At 43.1% G+C, this 16,996-nt stretch overlaps 1 long non-coding RNA gene across 2 annotated transcripts; it reads right to left on the bottom strand.

Annotated features, from left to right (window-relative positions):
* Window positions 1–3,769: 3,769 nt before the first annotated feature.
* Window positions 3,770–13,225, bottom strand: LOC142652496 (uncharacterized). 2 transcript variants are annotated; one of them, XR_012847862.1, is made up of 4 exons: window positions 12,937–13,225; window positions 11,128–11,252; window positions 7,369–7,438; window positions 3,770–4,017 (listed from the first exon to the last, which is right to left on the bottom strand). It is a non-coding gene; the product is annotated as an uncharacterized LOC142652496 (long non-coding RNA). The 2 variants fall into 2 exon arrangements; XR_012847863.1 differs by having other exon boundaries at window positions 11,128–11,205.
* Window positions 13,226–16,996: the final 3,771 nt, after the last annotated feature.

Here is a 16,996-nt window from a genome sequence, read left to right as displayed (position 1 = left end):
AAAAGCGGATACAATACAGATGAGAAATATGCTCGTGTGAAAATGGCCTACATGTCCACTGTTCCATTTTTAGGTCCAAAATGATGTGCTGATTAATTCAATAATATATTTGATAAGTGATATCATTCTGGCAGGGGAAACAAACTGCATATGGATTTATACAAATAGTATTCAACTCAACGGGAGCTGTATATATATGTATGCAGTGAGCTCTTCCTGGTGTCGATTGCAGGTAACCACTATGACAGCATTATAGCAAGCAGGGGGACTTTTCAGTGCCAGGCCTCCTCCCACCATAGGTGCCATGGCAGTTCAGTGCCCTGCCTCTATGGTAGGTATATCACTTTTTCAGCCTGTGCCGTTATGCCACCACACCTACTTTTAGTGAGCAGAAGGAGAGCTTATAACTGGCACAAACTGAGCCTTGCCCAAAAGGATTCCAGGTTGTGATATTGTGAAAGGGCATTTTGGTGCCGGACCTCAACTTCTGTCCTTAGAACAGTAGCAACATTGGTGCTCTGACACAACACACTCCTCCACAATACTATTCTTCGTAGAGGATTTGATTTGCCTTTGGCATTGGCCAACATGGTGTGGGGCATTGTTTGTATTAATGTTGCCAGGTGAACAGAGAACACACCTGACTGCAGTTGTCTGCAAACCTAGGGCCAGCCAAAGACCATCATGTGAATGCACAATATTTCTGCTTATTTAAATATTGTGCAATACAACACAAACTTTCTGTAAAGGATTTACCAGACACAGCTTCTGTGTCGACGCCCGTGATTAATCAGCCTGCATCTGCTCCTAGGTCTGATAGAGTGACTCGATCATCTACCACTCAGGCTGGTAGGCTGAGGAGTGGGAGAACCTATCACAGCCTGGCCAGACGGAGCTAGCTCCCGCCCTCGGTTTATTTATACCTTCATTTCATGCTTTTCCTTTGCCTATGATTCTGTCTGGTTTCCTGGCTCTGCTGCTCCTGCTAGTACTATTGTCCTCTGCTTCAATTTGACCCTTGCTTTACTGACTACTCTCCTGCTCTGCGTTTGGTACTTCGTACACTCCTGGTTTGACGCGGCTCGTTCACTACTCTTGCTGCTCACGGTGTTGCCGTGGGCAACTGCCCCATTTCCCTTAACTTGTGTGTACCCTCGCCTGTTTGTCTGTCGTGCACTTATTGAGCGTAGGGACCGTCGCCCAGTTGTTCGCCTAGGACGGGCCGTGCAAGTAGGCAGGGACTGAGTGGCGGGTAGATTAGGGCTCACATGTCTGTCTCCCTACCCCGACATTACACTTTCCTTTAGTAGGACGTTGTAAATATTCTGGATTCACAAATGTTCCATATGTACACTTTCATCCCCTATTAGAAAAGGCAAACCTTTTCATTGGTGCAGGTATAGTTGATACATTTGCTCAGCGGGGATTGTATACCATTACCAATTGACATTTGCATTACATTTCTCCATTGTTTGTGCAATTTTGCCCCAATCTGAATATTATATTACAGTAGTTCTGATCATTCTTGGCTTAGAGTTTGTGTAACAAATATTCTTTTGTAATAGAACAATGCCGACACATGGCAGAATGACAGGTCTATAATACATAAAGCACCTTGCATGAACTTATCATGTTCCCTTTTTGTTTTATACATCCGCCCTTCATGTAATGAAATAGTTTGGCTGGGAGTCATTCCAGATGGAAAAGTAAGTGTTCCAGTAACATCATTACAGTGTCCAAAATAACCACTGGATAATGGACTATTCCCTGGGGTACAATTAATCTATAAACATTTACACAACCTACTGAGTTTGGCTGGGACTTAAGGCTGTGAGAGTCAAACAATGGACGCACAAGAACAAATGTATTTACTATGCAGCAAGATTAGTTTTCCAGTTCGTAGCTATGGGATATGGAATCATTTTACATAGATGTTGGATATTATAATTATAACATGGGTTATTGAATTTGCATAGTAATAGACATACATGCAGATGATTCGGCTGAATATGTTGTGATATGAATATATATTATCAAACATTTTCTAGAGGACTACTAATAAACCCACTCAAGTCAGTCTTAAAGGCTATGGACACATTTGAGGGCATTTATACTTTTATTTAAAAAAAATAAAAATAGATCAGTCAGTGCGTTTAGTGTAACTTTGTAATTAATCTTTATTAGAAATTTGTTTTACTTTTGGAGATACAGCTGTTCTGTATGTGATCACAGGCGCCACTCATATAATAAACCAAAATAATAATAATAAACATAAATAAATATAGACACAAGAGATCATGGAATAAATAAAGCCGCTGTATTTATTAAGTACTACCAAACAAACATAAATAGCAAATAATTAAAACCCATAAACCAAAGGGCATAGTCATAAGACTCAAGCCAAATAGACCAATTCAAATGTATTTTTTATTATTAATATACCCAGTCCACCCATATTTAAATGGGCAACAACCTACTAAAAAATACAGCGACTTGTTGTAAAGGAGGGAGGGTGGGGCGCTGCTCCGGATCCTCTTCTAGTCAGACTGACACCTCTTCAGCCGAAGCTCAGTATTTCTTTTATAGAAGAAACCTTCCTCCCGAAAACTGCTGCTGGCCAATCAGGATAATCCACAGCTTGTCTCGCGCGGATTCCAGAGGAATCCAGCATTCTTCCTGCTAATAACCTAGGCCAATAAACTCAGAGAAAAAGGAAAGTACCAAGAAACCCCCATAAAAGGGGGGGGGGATAGAGATGGAAACACAGGAGCATACCACTTAAATAATAATACTAATAAGAGGGGGCGTTGTGATCCCATGTGGCCCCTAGGCTTAAGCCCCATTGCCTTACATTCTTTATACAGAACAGCAGTATCATTCGTTTTACACAGAATCCGTCAGTCCCACGGACCTGACAGGTTCAGTGTTGGCGGGTCCTGCATGTCTCTGACACGCAGGATCCACTTGTAAATGATCACATCTAAGTTCATAACTTATTGATCGTTTACAGGTGGATGCTGCATGTCAGAGACACGCGGGACGCGCCAACACTGAACCCGTTATGTCCGCGGGACTGACGGATTCTGTGTAAAATGAACGATACAGCTGCATCTCCAAAAGTAAAACAAATTTTTAATAAAAAATCATTACAAAGTTACTGTATACTTAACACACTGACTAATCAAATTTATTTATTTTTTTTCAAAAATGCCCTTAAAAGTGTCCATAGCCTTTAAGCCAAAAAATGTAAAACCTAGGTTTAATGGAGGTCTGGACCCCCCCCCCCCCCCCCCCCCATTACTCTCCCACAAAGAACCGGCTACCAAGATCTGATCAGCGCAGGTGAGCCTAAGCTGGGTGTAATAAACATATCCTGTTCAGCCCAGCACCATGCATAATAAAACACTTGTACCAATAATGTGCATAATCCTCTTGTGTAATATGCTGTATGTAAGCAAACGCGACAGAATCTGGAGCACGGTCCCCAAAATCTGTTCTCACGGCCAAATGCATAAAGATATATTATAAATTGTGAGCACATAGTTGGAGCTCTTTTCTATAACCTTTATGTTGGTTGAAAAAATCCTTTGATTTTTAAGTTATTATTGCATTTCTGTGTACTGTATAATGTTTCTCTAGTGATCTGTAAGTTCCAGGCTCAAGCACACATTAAGTAAGGATATCTGAAGGGGAATTATCACTTGAATGTATCACTTTTTAGGAAGCACATGTTCCAAGACATCATTTAATTCAGCTCTGCAATGATAAATGAAGTAGGATGTTCATTTATTAGGGATCTGGTGCCACTCTGATGCAATATGTCAGATTTCTCTCTATACACCCACCACTATGACATGGCAGTATGAGTACATCATGTATTACATCTGGACCATCTGTTGCTATTATTCTTGCTTGAATACTTGGAAACATGGGCAGTCCTTAGAGACCCGATTACCTCTGGGTCCAGGTTGCCTCTTCTTCTGTCAGTCACATGAGTTGTCTTAGATGTCATTGTTTCTATAGGAAAAACATAATTCTGATACATGATGCAATACACATTTTATGACCCATAAAGCTACAAATTGAATAATGTTGCTGCGATCTATGTGATTCGGAGTATTATTCTCACTCCCTACAATTGTAGCATTACATACAAATCATCACTTATAATTATGAGAGGCCCCAGATGAGTCTAGTCTAAGTACAATACACTGGCAGTGCTAGAAAACATATATCCGATGCTTAATATAAGAAACTGCTGGACCCCATAGCAAAGCTTTGAATGGCCGGCATCGGGACCCTGTGTGCGGCAGCGCCCAGAGATAAAAAGGTCTCTGGAGAAGGAGCAGTAAGTGGTAACAGTCGGCCCCCTGCAGTCCACTATGGCAACTGTAGCGGTAGTTACACCTCTGCTTTATATGAATCCTCATTTGAATACATCTTTTTAGGTGTTCCTTTAATAAATGTGTTTTCTTTTAATATTAGGACAAATACCCCTGTCATATGGCACACATTAAAACAAGTATTAAATCGGAGGGGTACGGAGCTACAGCCGTATGCATCAAGCCTATGGTAAGGGTCAATCGTTTTTGTGAAGTTTGTACATGGATCATTTAAAACCCAAACTGCTATTTGATCCAAAAAAGAGGTGTAATGTTTTCATGTATAATTTTCCTTGTTCATGTACCACTCTAGATTTTGGCAAAATAAATGCAATAATCTGCACCAGGCTGCGAGGTGTGACCGTGACATTTGCTATTTTATGTGAACATTTAAAGGAGTTTTCTAGGGTTTTAGAAAAAGTGTCTATTGTCATCAAATTTATAAATATATCGGTGGTGACGTCACTATGTGGGACACCACCACCGTTGGCTGTAATTCGCAACTCAGATCAGGTGATGTGTTGTCAATACGAACGCCGCAGCATCACGCTCCAGTGTAAACGGAGGACTGACCAGGGCCGCAGCCGCAGCATGGCATGGGAATTGCAATGGTAAGTGTACTGGGAAATGTGTGATTTTTCTATTTTGACGGTAATAGAAACTTTAAAAAATAAATAAATAAGATCCTTTAAGGCTAGATTCACACACAGCGTTTGGCTGAATTTTTGCGTCTTTCATGGCGTTATTAATGGCGTTTTTTGTTGTAAAATATATGTGAAATTTAAACTGCATCAAAAAAACATTTCTTAAAACACTAGTGTTATTGAAATGTAACATGCATTTTTTCGGCCGTTTTCAGCGGCAATTTTGGTGGCGCCATTTATTCAGCGTCATTCGGTACATGCTTTTGTTCCTGGCGTTTTTTAAGTTCTATAAAAAAGCCTATGGGGAAAAATGCCTGAAGAAAACGCCAAACCCAGAGAATGCTGCGTTTGGGAAAAAAAAAAGCCACTGACAACAAAATTGCCTCAAAAATACCACAAACAAAAACGCATTTGTATGCAGTGCACTTTATATTTTACTATAGACTTGAATGTAACCATAAGGCCTCATGCACACAAATTTATTTTTTTCCTCCCGTAAATACGGGTCCTTTGTCACACGTATTCGACCCGTATTCAACCAGTATTTACGAACCCGTGACCGTAAATACGGGCCCGGTGTCACCCGTATTCCACCCGTATTTACGGACCCGTTTTCTCTGCACTAATCGGCATCCCCTTCTCTTTATCAGTGCTGGATAGAGAGAAGGGGCAGCCCTTTCGGGCAGAGTTTCCGCAGCGATTGTAAGTAAAAGAAGTTCATACGTATCGTTGTCTTGGTGACGCGTCCCTCTTGACATCCAGTCTCCCTGGATGACGCGGCAGTCCATGTGACCGCTGCAGCCTGTGATTGGCCTGTGATTGGCTGCAGCGGTCACATGGGATGAAACGTCATCCCGGGAGGCCGGACTGAAGGAAGAAACAGGTAAGTTAACTTTTAATACTATTAACTCCAGCGGTAGTCACTGTCCCGGGTGCTGATCAGTTAATTCTTTCAGCACCCTGGACAGTGACTATCCCCTGACGTCGCCTAGCAACGTGCACACACGTAGCCACCTGTAATTACGGGAGCCCCATAGATTTCTATGGGACTGCCCGTGCCGTTATTACGGCCTGAAATAGGACATGTACCATATTTTTCAACGGCACGGGCACCTTCTTGTAAGCATACGGGAAGTTATCCGTGGCCAATAGAAGTCTATGGGCACGTAATAACGGGCATATTTACGTTAGTTTGCATGAGGCCTAAGTAAGTAATCACACGTGTTGGAGATACTGTATCTCATTGTATTCATTAGACTTTGCTTGATGATCCTAAACGCCAATGTAAAATCTGTAACAGGGTCCCCAACTACACACGTCATTTATAGTACTCGTGTCCCTCTATAGTGACAAACTTTTGGCTTTTCTCAGGTCGCAACTCAGCACCCCTATAGTTACACCCCTCTCTCTCTCCACAAACACATTTTTTGTATGTAAGTATTAAATATATTGCATCTATAATACATGTAAGGTCATGAGTAGATAGGTGGATTGCACAGGTATAGCTTATGCACGGGGACCAGAAGCTTCAATCTGCAGCTCTAGTGTTCAGATAGCATGCAACTTACAATATTCAATTTTCCTGCACATTTTACCCATTTTAATCTGAAATGTCTCAACCCGTAGGACATCCTGAAGCTACAGATGTAGCACCGTTTATCTTGACTCTGATAACTTGCTGCACCGTGATATCACACAACAAAAGCCATTGAAAAAGTCAAGCTAAAGTTGCATTAAACGTCAAGATAAAGATGGCTACATCTGTATGAATGTAGCCATCTTTAACTTGATTCTGACAACTTGCTGCAGCGTGATATCACACAACAAAAGCCATTGAAAAATCAAGATAAGAGATCTAGCCACTGTTTATTTAATGCGTTAAAAGTCAAGATAAAGACGGCTACATCTTGTATATGATTTTTTTGTGCATTCTTCTCATGCTTCCAGAAATAGGTGGAAAAACTGGTCTGTGTGACCTGTAGGGGCAGTGTATTGTATAGCAGATACTCTTATGCTTACTGTGACCATCTCTCGCTGTGCATGTAGTTACATGTACTCAATTGGTGGTCAATAAGGCAGAATATAGAGTAGTTACTAAGGTATCATTTTTTAGGAAGCACATGTTCCAAGACATCATTTAATTCAGCTCTGCAATGATAAATGAAGTAGGATGTTCATTTATTAGGGATCTGGTGCCACTCTGACGCAATAGATTTCTCTCTATACACCCATCACTATGACATGGCAGTATGAGTACATCATGTATTACATCTGGACCATCTGTTGCTATTATTCTTGCTTGAATACTTGGAAACACGGGCAGTCCTTAGAGGCACGATTACCTCTGGGTCCAGGTTGCCTCTTCTTCTGTCAGTCACATGAATTGTCTTAGGTATAATTGGGCTTTTGTTTCTGTAGGAAAAACATATTTCTTATACATGTAAAACAACCTTTTTTTATTTATTTTTTTATTTAGACCTATAAAGTTGCAAATTGCTAAATGGATTGTAAAATGTTGCTGAGACCTGATTTTATTAATGTGATTTGGAGTATTATTTTCACTCTCTACAATTGTACCATTAAAGGGGTTTTCTCATAATGAATATTTATCAGCTATCCACAGGAGTAATAAAAAAAAGGGATTGTGTCCATTTACAGTATGAGCCCACATGTTTTTTTGGGATAAGTATTCCGGGACTTTTTAAAATCTGCAGCAGGGCAGTAGATGGCATTACATGCCGCGGCAGCCAATCGCTTGACCACTACAGGAGCTTCTGGAAGCAGAGTGACGGGGAACCGGACAACGCTGGACCTGGGAGCACTTCACAGGGAGTGAGTATCTGCTAGTTTATTATATTATAACACCCCCTGCCCTGCTGTAGATTTTAAAAAGTCATAGAAAACCTCTTTAATTACCTTTCTTTATTTTTGGTGAACATTTTTCCAGGAGACTATTATTTTAAGGGGTTATTTCATCAAGTTTAAAGCGTTGTTGACAAAGTAAGTATAGACAACCATAAATCTCATGATTTGCAAAAATAGGAAAACATGGCGGGTTTCTCTAAATTGCCACGTGCCATGATTGTCTATTTACATTTATATTGCTTATGAGAGACTATATATATATATATACACACACAGGGGCGTAGCTAGGGCGGGCATGTGCCTGGGCGCAACTAGGTGGTAGGGAAGGGGGGGCACCGTGGCAGAGCAGCTATTTGCTGCTGATAGGCGCCCTGTATGTCGGACACCAGCAGCAACGTTCAGCGTTAGGAAGAGTCAGGAGTTCATGCGGCGGCGTTCTGACTGGGGTCTGTGACGGCCCGGGAGTGGACCAGTCCTGTCACCTGACCTCACTGGTCCACTCCCGGGCTGTCACCGACCCCAGTCAGAAGGAACTCCGCCGCTGCCTGCGCCACATGACCTCCTCGGCTCCTCCGGTGAGTCACATCAGGCAGAGCGGAGAGTGATAGAGGTAGGCTAACGCTCTCCGCTCTGTTTACAGTGTGGCACTATCTACAAGGGGGGAGTGTGGCGCTATTTACAAGAGGGGGAGTGTGCCGCTACCTACAAGGGGGGCAACGGGATGTGTGTGGCACTATCTACAAGGAGGGCTGTGTTGGTGCTGTTTACAAGGGGGGCTGTGTGTGGCGCTATCTACAAGGAGGGCTGTGTTTGGCACTATTTAAAGGGGGGCTGTGTGGCGCTGTTTACAAGGGAGGAGCAGTGTGGCGCTATTTTACAAGGGGGGTCATGGTGGCGCTATTTACAAGGGGGTCAGTGTGGTGCTATCTACAAGTGGGGGCTGTGTGTAGCACTATCTACAAGGGGGTGCTGTGTGTGGCGCTATCTACAAGGGGGACTGTGTGTGGAGCTATTTACAAGGGGGGTTGTGTGGCTTTATCTACAACAGGGGAGCTGTGTGGCGCTATCTACAACAGGGGGATGTGTGGCACTATCTACAACAGGGGGATGTGTGGCACTATCTACAACGGGGGCTGTATGGCGTTAACTACAAAGGGGGCTGTGTGTGGAGCTGTCTACAGGGGGCTGTGTGGCGTTATATACAAGAGGGGGGCTGTGTGTGGCACAATCTGCAGGCAGCTGTGCGTGGCGCTATCTACAGGGGGCTGTGTGGCATTATATACAAGAGGGGGTTATGTGTGGTGCTATCTACAGGGGGCTGTGTGTGGCACTATCTACAAGGGGTCTGTGTATGGCACTATCTACAGGCAGCTGTGTGTGGCCTCTTTAATTAATTTTCTTCTAATTTATTGTTATGGTTGCTCCCTTATAGAACTATATTGCTTGTGAAATGTAGGGGCTGCTACGGGGCCCGTGGCATGAGGGGGCCCGTGTCACCCGCCGGCACGGGCTCCCCACCATGGCTGGAGGCTCCGCAAGCTGCCGCTATGGCTACTACAGCGCGACGCCACTTAACACTACGGCAGAGCAGGGAGGTATCTCCCCGCTCTGCCATTAAAGGGGTTGTTCCTACAAAAGACATGTATCTCCTATCCACAGGATAGGGGATACATGTGTGATCGCTGGCAGCGATAAGGAGAACAGGGGACCGAAAGTCCCCTGAAGTTCTCCATCACAAACCTCGGACTTCCGGGGTCTATGTCGGCAGCTCCGTAGAAATTAATGGAGTGCCGGTCGCACTTGTGCGCATGCGTGAACAGCGCTCCTTTCATTTTTATTGAGCTACGCAGACTCCGGAAGTCAGAGGTTAGTCATGGAGAACTTCAGGGGACTTTCGGACCCCCATTCTCCCTATCGCTGCCATCGATCACACATGTATCCCCTATCCTGTGGATAGGGGATACATGTCTTTTGTAGGACAAACTATAGGTCGGATTTTTTTGGAGGGTTGGGGCTGTACGGCGTTACCTACAGGGGGGGGGGTGTACAGCATTACCTACAGGGGGGCTGTACAGCATTACCTACAGGGGGGCTGTACAGCGTTACCTACAGGGGGGGCTGTATAGCGTTACCTACAGGGGGTTTCTGTATGGCGTTACCTACAGGGGGGCTGTATGGCGCCATCTACAGGGGGGGCTGTATGGTGCTATTTACAGGGGGGCTGTATAGCGTTACTTACAGGGGGGCCTGTATGGCGTTATCTACAGGGGGGGCTGTATGCCGTTCTCTACAGGGGGGTCTGTATGGCGTTATCTACAGGGGGGAGTCTGTATGGCGTTATCTACAGGGGGGTCTGTATGGCGTTATTTACAGGGGGTGTATGTCGTTATCTACAGAGGGGGCTGTATGGCGTTATCTACAGAGGGGGCTGTATGGTGTTATCTACAGAGGGGGCTGCATGGCATTATCTACAGAGGGGGTGTATGGCGTTATCTATAGAGGGGGTGTATGGCGTTATCTACAGAGGGGGCTGTATGGTGTTATCTACAGAGGGGGTGTATGGCGTTATCTATAGAGGGGGCTGTATGGCGTTATCTATAGAGGGGGCTGTATGGCGTTATCTATAGAGGGGGCTGTATGGCGTTATCTACAGGGGGCTGTATGGCGTTCTCTACAGGGGGGCTGTATGGCGTTCTCTACAGTGGGGGTCTGTATGGCGTTATCTACAGGGGGGGCTGTAAAAAAGGCACTATCTACAAGGGGGTGTTGTGTGACACCCAGGGCAGGGAGGGGGGGCCCAGTCAAAAGTTTGCTATGGGGCCCAGTCTTTCCTAGTTACGCCCCTGTGTGTATATATATATATATATATCTCAAAATAACATTATATGTAAAAAAAAAACAACACATATCTAAGTTTTAGATGAACTAAGATTTTATTTTTAGCTATAAATATTCACATTTACCGTTATCTTATTTTCCACAATGTTGCTGAATACCTCTGAATTCAATACAGATAATACCATCGGGACACATTCTGGGAAGCCGGCCATTGAATATGACTGTATATAGTGGAACCAATGCCATTGAGAAACGGCATGTGGTGGGATTATAATCCCAAGAATGTGCAGCAATAATTATTGTGGTTTTGAGAGCAAATATGTTTATAAAGTTTTTCTTCTCCATATAATAATGTGATGCCACTATATGAGTTAGGTCTGAAGCTACATTTTTCTTACCATGTCTCATAGGCTGGCTGTGTGTTGTTTCCGTGGCTTGGTCCCTGGTGGTCAGTGGTGCATTCAGTATCATGATCCCTAGTGGTCAGTGATATAGATGTAGTAAAGCAGATTGCAGGCAGTATCTGACAATGAAATAGAGTAAACAGTGGTCTAATCCATTGCACCTGAAGTGGAAAATACAGACGCTTTGGCCCCTTTTCCCACCAGGTTTATGGATATACAGTTGAGATACTGTAAAAAATATACTGTAACAAGGATTTAAAGGGAATGTGTTGCCAGAAAAACATGTTTTTTTTTTTTGAATTAAACATTTAGTGTGTAGGTGATTAAACATTGTTCACATTTTTTTTTATTTTTTTCACGAGTCAGGAAATATTATAAATTAGATTCTAATTTATAATATTTCCCATTGCTGGTCACTAGATGGAGCTATTCCCAAAATTGCAGCATTGCAAAATTGGGTAAAAAGCCCTCGCTCTAGTGAGCTCTCAGCATCCCCCCCCTCCTTTATCCTGGCTAGTGCCGGGATAAACGAGGGGTTTGAACTGTCTATCCTCCTACACTGTGTGTCGCCATTTTTTGAGCTAACACACAGTGTAGTAGGTTTACATACAGTAGTAAACGTACACAAACACGAACATACATTGAAATCTCTTACCTGCTCCTGCCGCCGCGGCTCCCTCCGGCCCGTCCGCTCCGTCTGCTGCCGCTGGTCCAAGTGCACAAGTCCGGAAGCCGCGACCGGAAGTAGTAATCTTACTGTCCGGCCGCGACTTCCGGTCCACAGGAAAATGGCGCCGGACGGCGCCAATTTCAAATTGGACTGTGTGGGAGCGGCGCATGCGCAGTTCCCACACAGACGGCGTACACAGAAGTGGATGGGACGGGAGCCGTTCGCAGTCCCTATGGGACTGTGGCTGCCGTATTCCATGTCTGTATGTGTCGTTAATCGACACATACAGAAATGGAAGAAAAAATGGCAGCCCCCATAGGGAAGAAAAAGTGTAAAAATAAGAAAAAGTAAAACACAAACACACAAATAAATATAAACGTTTTTAATAAAGCACTAACATCTTTAACATATGAAAAAAAAAATTGTGATGACACTGTTCCTTTAAGGGGTATACTTTGGTTTCAACAGTGTTTTCACCCTGAGGAAGGGTACCCAGCCAGAAAGCCTTATCAATCACAATGGTCTAACCAGTTGAATAGCCAAGTATACCATGTAAACCTTTGAAAGTAATTATTATTATTTTTTTTTTAAATAAATCAGTGTGTTTGGTGCAACTTTCAAATTAGTTTTTATTAAAAATATTTTTTTACTTTTTGGAGATACAGCTGCTTTTTAGTCTGTATAAAGAGCAGCTATATCGTACGTGGAATTCTGCACCGGTCAGGTCCGCAGTTTCAGTGAAAGCGGGTCCTGCTTGTCTCTGACACAAGGAATCCACCTGTTATCCATTACATCTAAATTCATAACTTAGATGTGATATATTACAGATGGATTCTGCGTGTTAGAGACACAGAGGACCCGCTGACACTGAACGCATAAGTCTAGTGGACCTGACGGATTCAGGTCTTAGCGAATGATACAGCTGCTCTGTATACAGTATACAGAGCAGCTGTATCTTCTAAAGAAAAATAATTTTTAATAAACACTAATTTGAAAGTTGCACCAAACACGCTTACGGACACTTTTTAAAAATAAAATAAAAATCACTTTACAAGGTTTACAAGGGGTTTTCCAAATTCTCTGAACAATTGTCATTGAGCTCAATATGTATAAAACCAACAAACTATACTCACCTTTTAAATTCTGCACCATCCCCATCCACTGGTGCCATGGTGTGATGACCAATGTTCCCTATAAGGTGTGCGGGTGCGTGGCTGCGTGGCCGCACACATTTCGCGGTCCCCCGCTCACTGAACTTTAAAGCCTGCACACTGTCAGTGCGGCAGGCGGAAGTTTCTCAATCTCCTCCTTCATTCACCTTCACGGAGCGGCCACCCAATAAAAACTCCTGGAAGGTGAGAGAGGGAGCAGATAGCCTAGAGTATCAGAGACGGCATGTAGGCCGTCCGCTGACAAGTGAGGTCGGTGCCGGGAGTGGACAAATCCAGTCACCTGACATGAGGTCAGGTGACTGAACTGGTCCAGTCCTGTGCTGTCACCGACCCCAGACAAAAGTGATCCGATCTTCGCCGCATGACCACCTCCTTCTCCTGATGGTGAATCGTGTCAGGCAGAGCGGAGAGTTGTAGCGGTAGGGAAGGGAAAGTACAAGGGAAGGGGGGAGGCTGTGCGGCGCTACTTACAAGGGAATGGGGGCCCTATCTATAAGGGGGCTGTGTGTCTATCTACAAGCGGGGCTGTGTGTAGCTATCTACAAGAGGGGCTGCGTGTGGTTATCTACAAGGGGGGCTGTGTGGCTATCTACAAGGGGAGGCTGTGTGGCTATCTACAAGGGGGGCTGTGTGTGGCTATCAACAAGGGGGGGGCTGTGTGTGGCTATCTACAAGGGGGGGCTGTGTGGCTATCTACAAGGGGGGCTGTGTGTAGCTATCTACAAGGGGGGGCTGTGTGGCTATCTACAAGGGGGGCTGTGTGGCTATCTACAAGGGGGGCTGTGTATAGCTATCTACAAGGGGGGAGCTGTGTGTGGCTATCTACAAGGGGGGGCTGTGTGTGGCAGTATATATGGGGGGCTGTGTGGCAGAATATACAAGGGGGTCTGTGTGGCAGTATATACAAGTGGGGCTGTGTGGCAGTATATGCAAGAGGGGCTGTGTGTCAGTATATGCAAGAGGGGCTGTGTGGCAGTATATACAAGGGGGCTGTGTGGCAGTATATACGGGGGTCTGTGTGGCAGTATATACGGGGGTCTGTGTGGCAATATATACAAGGGGGCTGTGTGGCAATATATACAAGGGGGGCTGTGTGGCAATATATACAAGGGGGGCTGTGTGCCAGTATATACAAGGGGGGCTGTGTGGCAGTATATACAAGGGGGGTCTTTGTGGCAGTATATACAGTATCAACATGGGGTAGTATCTACATGGGGCTGTGTGGCACTATCTACAAGGGGGTCTGTGTGGCGCTATCTACTGGGGGGGTTTGTGTGGCGCTATCTACAGGGGGGTCTGTGTAGCGCTATCTACTGGGGGTCTGTGTGGCGCTATCTACAGGGAGGTCAGTGTGGCGCTATCTACAGGGGGGTCAGTCTGCCAAGACTTAGAGGGAACATTGGTGATGACGTGTAGGACTAAACATGTGTCAGCGACAGCAATCACTGGCCACATCGATGATGTTAGCATGGACGGCACATCAGTACTATGGCCAGCAAATAGTTGTCATGTGTCCAGTATGACAAGTCATTGTGCTACAAAACTATAGAAGATCCGTCGGGAGTCTATGGCACAAGCAGCACAGAAACTGTGAGACATTTATAAGGCAAGTATATTACAGATTGTTGGGCTATATGCTTTGTTATATGTAAATATTTGACAATGCTCAATATTAATACATTGAAACTGCTCTTCGTCCGCTGCAAATATGAATAGATCTAAATGACAAGACTTGTATTTTCTTTATTATTGACTGAAACGTACAAATGGATAAAGTTGCCTCTATACAGTGTGAGAATAGGAATGTTTTTGTGTCATATAATGATTTCCTCTTTTTGTATAGACAGTACAATACATAACAAGGTCAGCAATACTACACCATTCCCACTTTGATCTAGTTCCCTTCTGGTCTCTTGTCTGACATGGTATTGTATCATATTTATACAGTATCTTAATATTCACTCCGTTAACAAAATTTTGTACAAATGTGCACTGATAACAGAGACCATTCAGATATCTGACTTATGTTTACTTTATCAAAGTTTATCACGATTAGAGATGATTGAATAATTCACAATTATTTTTCCCATCAATAAACTGGATCAGGCTGGTGCTTGTATTAGTCCCTTATTGTAAAGGTCCCAATAATGAGATAATGCAGGGCTAATTTTAGGCAATGGAGCCTGAACAAATAGGTAACATGTATTCTTTCTGCCCCCATCAACTTCCAAATGGAAGTCGATGTGGCTGTATTCTTCCCATAGAACTTTATGTCCATCATTGCAGCCAATTTCTTTTTATTGCTTTAATGCATTTAAAGTAAAACTTGAAGCAACTTTGCAATGGGTCAAAATGTCATATTGTTTTGTTTCTACAGCTCATATGCGGACTTGTGCGTCTGCATGGTAACAAACTGTATGTAGTCTGATCCATCAGTCATACTCCCTTCCATTTGTCGCCTACATACAAGGTTAGCAGGTAGGGGACAGACAAAAAAAGGAAGAATGCCTGCAGGATCAGACTACACAGAGTTTGTTTGTAGTCTGTTTCCATGGAGATGCAAAGGTCTGTAGAAATAAAACAATTGGACATTTTTAAACAAGACCTATACCAAAGTTGCTTACTTTTGCATTCTAGATACATTGAGTTGATAAAAAAAAAATTAGTTGCAAAGGTTGTAAAATGAGTGCTCTGCTGTTTATTAGCTTCATTCACTTGCATGGTGCATACTCTTTCTATTTCAGCGTAGGGCAGAGTAGGAGGACATCTTGTAATGGTCATAGGTGAACTTTCATATCATTCATACATGGGAGCAGAATCAACACTATATAACCATTTATAAATGGATATAGTGATTATTTGTCCAGATCATTACAGGTAAGGAGCGGACTAACATTTAAAAAAAAAAAAAAAGTCGCTTTGTAGTTCGTATCTTGTTTTTGGGTGGAATTGCTCTTTGAATAAATTGCATTCATAGTCTCTCATGCTGATAATAAAGGACGTGGAATTTGCTGCTTAACAAAGGAAAAATTGACTTTTTGTACTTTGTATAAAGAACATGACTCATCCAGCGTTATCTTATATCTGTATATTATAGCACCATAGACATGAATCTGAAAAGAACTTTGTAGAGAAAACAGGTGTATCAACATAATGGGAAACAAATGGGCTTATTTTACTGCTAGACAGGTGCAATGAGCCTTGAAATTGAGGCACGCTAATATTATTTGTAGCACTCAAGGTCAATATACAGATGGGTGGGACTAGTGGTGGTTGTTAGCTGTACTACTTACTGCTCTTTGTCTTAAAAGGATTGTGTCACGAAAGACATTTACGGCATATGGAGATATGGAAACAGCGTAGCTCAGTGAGCTCTGCTTTTTTAGGACACCCGTCCTGTTGTACACTAATGCTCCACCTGAATGTGCCGGTCAGCGGTCGCCTCACCAGGCGGGATGGAGCAGGAGACCCCTGTTCGGGAGATAGGTGGGGGTCCCAGAGATGGAACCCGCAACTTTCAGACTTTTATGGCATATGAATATGACATAAATATCTGTCATGACAAAACCCCTTTAACCCCTTAATGACCAGCTACATATTTACAGCTGTTACTTTTTTTTTTTTTCATTAACATAGCTGTATGAGGCCTTGTTTTATGCGGGAAACATATTTTTTTTTTCCTGCACAGTTAGGGGGTACAAATAAATTACTATGTCATTTATGTAATATATTTTTGTGGCGTGAATATAAAAATAAGTGTTTTTTTTTCATTGTTTCTCTTTGTTTATTTTTTATACTGTTCACGTTTCACACTAAATAAACTGTTAAATTAATTCTTCAGGTTAGTACATTCGTGTAGATACCTAATATGTGTGCCTTTTTTATTTTTACCTGCTGTATGGGCAATAAAATATATTTTATGCTGAATAATGTATTATTTTTTTTATCCCTTTCTTTTTTTATTTATAATGTATAGTATGCAAACACATTACACTGTGTCATTATTACACAGGCTGCTGTT

Source organism: Rhinoderma darwinii, chromosome 5 (assembly GCF_050947455.1).
Source record: "Rhinoderma darwinii isolate aRhiDar2 chromosome 5, aRhiDar2.hap1, whole genome shotgun sequence".
NCBI lineage: Eukaryota > Metazoa > Chordata > Amphibia > Anura > Rhinodermatidae > Rhinoderma > Rhinoderma darwinii.
This window is presented reverse-complemented; position numbering and strand designations above follow the sequence as displayed.